This window comes from Phoca vitulina, unplaced genomic scaffold (genome assembly GCF_004348235.1).
Source record: "Phoca vitulina isolate PV1807 unplaced genomic scaffold, GSC_HSeal_1.0 scaffold6, whole genome shotgun sequence".
Taxonomy (NCBI): domain Eukaryota; kingdom Metazoa; phylum Chordata; class Mammalia; order Carnivora; family Phocidae; genus Phoca; species Phoca vitulina.
Window position 1 is genome coordinate 4,978,530 of NW_022589709.1, and position 3,555 is coordinate 4,982,084.

General features: G+C 44.8%; 1 pseudogene; it reads left to right on the forward strand.

The window, feature by feature from the left end:
• Positions 1–2,928: 2,928 nt before the first annotated feature.
• LOC116631903 lies at positions 2,929–3,164 on the forward strand (annotated as a pseudogene).
• Positions 3,165–3,555: the final 391 nt, after the last annotated feature.

A 3,555-nucleotide genomic window follows, 5' to 3' on the forward strand; every position in this document is an offset into this window, starting at 1 on the left:
ATTAAACGGTGAAGACAGAAAGTTTTTAAATTCGCTTCTGAGATTATTTGAGTGTATATGTGGTATGAATGATACATATGCGTACGCATGGGTGTTGGGATATATGGAAATCCACACAGATGTAACAATTTGTGAAGTAGAAACCATGAGAAGAGCCACCACTGACTCGTTGTAATAACTTTCTTGCATGGAGCTGAGTATCTCACATGAATTTGTTTATCTTCAAAAGCTGAAACTAGGGGCGCCTGGGTGGCTCAGTCGGTTAAGCGTCTGCCTTGGGCTCAGGTCATGATCTCAGGGTCCTGGATTGAGCCCCGCATCGGGCTCTCCACTCAGTGGGGAGTCTGCTTTTCCCTCTCCCTCTCCTTCTGTGCTTTCTCTCTCTCAAATAAATAAATAAAATCTTAAAAAATTTTTTTTAAAAAAAGCTAAAACTATTTTGGGTAATGAACTCTCATCCCCTGAGCATCTAGACTTAACTTAACCGTGGTCCCTTCATGCAAGCGGAAGGGAGACATTTGAGCCTACTACATATTCTCTTCTTTCTTTCTAGCTGATGGGTTAGCTTAGTAGAATTCCATGTTAATGCAGCAAGAACCTGTGTGTTAAATCCAGTTAGTTTTGTTTTGTCATTTAGATTTCATACATCATTCTGGCTTGCCAGCCATCTTGAAAATTGAGTAGAACAATGAATGCAGTTGATTCCTTGCTGCTAGCAAGCCTTCGAGTCTTAGTGCACCATGCTCTGGCCACACTAAGCTTCTCTAAGCAATTTTCAGGCTCGGGGTCTTTGCAGGTCTGTTCCCGTGGCCTGATATGTTTTTTCTGCCTTCCTTTCCTGGCTAACTTCTCAGGTTTCAATTTAAATATGCCTTCTACAGAAAAGACATCCCTGACTATCTATATCCTACTCTCCCACCCATCTATACCAAGCTCCTCCTCCATAGTGTTTTCTGATAGCACCCTGCTCTTTCATCATTCGTGATGCTCTCTGTGCTTGTTTGGTTGTTGACTGTTGTCTGCTCCCACATCCAAGGGCAGGGACACTTTCTGTTTGGTTTCCACTGCTTCCCCAGCACCTAGCAGAGTGCCAGGCGTATGGATGCTCAGAGTTGCTGAAGGAGTAAAAGTTCTGCTAACAGAAGGTTAGTAATATCTAGGAATGTTTCACCATAGAGATGCAAAAACCTTAGAGGTCAGGTGACCCTAACCCTTGGAGACATCAGATCACGTTAACTGATAGCATTTGGGTTATTTTGATTCTCTTCTACAAGTGTGCCATGGCTTATTTATTCTTCTGGCAATTGGCATTTGGTGTATTTCCAATTTCTTGCTGTAAGAGACAATGCAGCTGTAATATTCTCATATATGTTTCTTGGTGTGCATTTGCAACAATCTCCCCAGAGCCTGTGCTTAGAAGTGGAACTGGTAGGTAATAGGATATGCAAATCCTTATCTTTCCAAGTTAACACCACCTCTTTTCCACTCATCACGCCCAGTAGCTGTATCTGAGCGTTCCTGTTGCTCCACCTTCTTGGCAAGGTTTGATTTGAACAGATTTCTTAACATTTGCTAATCTTGTGGGTGCAAAACGGCAGTTTTAATTTTCATGAGTCCAATCTGTTTGGGCCAGAGGTTGCAAACCGGTTGTGTGTGGCTGAATGGGACCTGTGGTCTGGATGCTGTCCATGGATGGGTTTTGTTTGACCAAAGGGTATTTTTCGAACCAAAAAATTGAATTTGAAAATTGGAAGATTTCACTTAAGAATCTGGACTTCTGTTTTTTTTCTTGGGGAAAATAAAACGGGAAGACATCACACCACGGGGCCCATGGTCACACATGACAACAACTGGCAGCCGTTGAGAAGCAGCTGTCTCTGCTTGTCATGCAGGCGACAATGCTTTGCACTTGTCCACAGTCTTACAACCAACCTGTATCTTGTGGTTACCTTAGCTTTCTGGCCCTTGTGGGCTTTTAGATTGTCTGCCCTGTTTTGAGACTTTATAAAATAGAAAAAGGCCTTGGAAGTGGGGTGGTGCTAGATGGGCAGCACCCAGGAATATTCCTGTTTCACTGGGAATAGCCCGACACACCAGCACCGGACGCATGGCTCCAGACAAAGTCCAGAACGGTTGTGGAGCTCAGGGCCCCTTCTTCCCTAAAACCTCTTCCCATTCATCTCCCTCTGCTGTGTGCTGTTCCTGTCTCTTAGCCCTTCCTCAGATGCAATCTTCCTGACTCTGAACTTCCTAAGCCCCTTGGTCTGTACTCCTCTGGAGACACCTATTTATTTTCACGATGTATTATGGTTATTCGTGTACTTGCCCCCTTTCCCGTCTTTCACTGAAAGCCCCTTGAGGTTTGGGACCATGTATTTACATGTCTGTCTTTTTAATGTTGGTTTATTTGTTTATTTTTGGTCCTTCATGATACTTTAAAGTCGTGGCTTACACAGGGAAGTTTGTTCCATTCATTTCAATACACCTTTATAAGTGCTCATAGGCCAGGCATTGTGCCGGGCACTAGGACCTGGAGATGCCATCACCACCTTCGGGGATCCGATGGAATCCTGGGGGAAAGGACCACATTTGTTCCTTCTTTCCTTCCTTCCCTCCTTCCTTCTTTCCTTCCTTCCTTCCTTCCTTCCTTCCTTCTTTCCTTCCTTCCTTCCAAATACAACAACAAAATATGTTGAATGTTTCCTATGGGCCAGACAGTGCACTACATGCTGGGAAGAAAAGCAGACAAGATCCTTGTCTCATGGAACTTACAGATCAGTGAGGGCACAGACGCTCAGTGGCCTAGGGCTCAAGAAGCTAGTCCCCCCGGGGAGTCGGGCATGGGAGACAAGCTCAGACCTGAGCTGATTTGAATGATGAGTAGAAGCTAACTAGAGTTTCTGGTGATGACAACCTCCCCACAAGAAAATGTCCATCTCAAAGCACCTTCTCCACCTATCCCTAGAAGAGGAGAAGAGGAAGCACAAGAAGGAGCACCTGCTGCAGAGCCCCAACTCCTACTTCATGGACATGAAGTGCCCACTGTCTTTGGCCACGCACAAGCGGTAGTTTTGTATGTTGGCTGCCCCGCTGTTCTCTGCCAGCCCACAGGGGGAAACACAAGGCTTATAGAAGGATGCTCTTTCAGACAGAAGCAGCACTAAAAGCATCCTGAATCAAGATGAGTGGGAAACTATCCCAATAAACACATTTTGGATTAAAAAAAAGAAGAAGAAGCAGCAGCTAACCAGATGAAGCGGGGAGGTGGAAAGGAATATTTGCTCCTTGCCCATGCAGAAGAGCTAGCGTGTAGGAGTTAGCTATGATTAGAGGGAGCAGAGTCAACGTGGCCGGAGCCGAGAGTGTTGGGCACAGGACAGTGGGACATGAAGCTAGAGATGTAGGTAAGTGTCAGACCCCAAAAAGAAATGAGGGCAATCAAGCACTTAGGTGTTAACATAAAGGTGCATGCAATTGAGACACTCAGTTGTTGATTGAATTAATGCACAGCTAAGTGAGTATATAGATGACTATTCTAGAAAGTTACCATCTGGT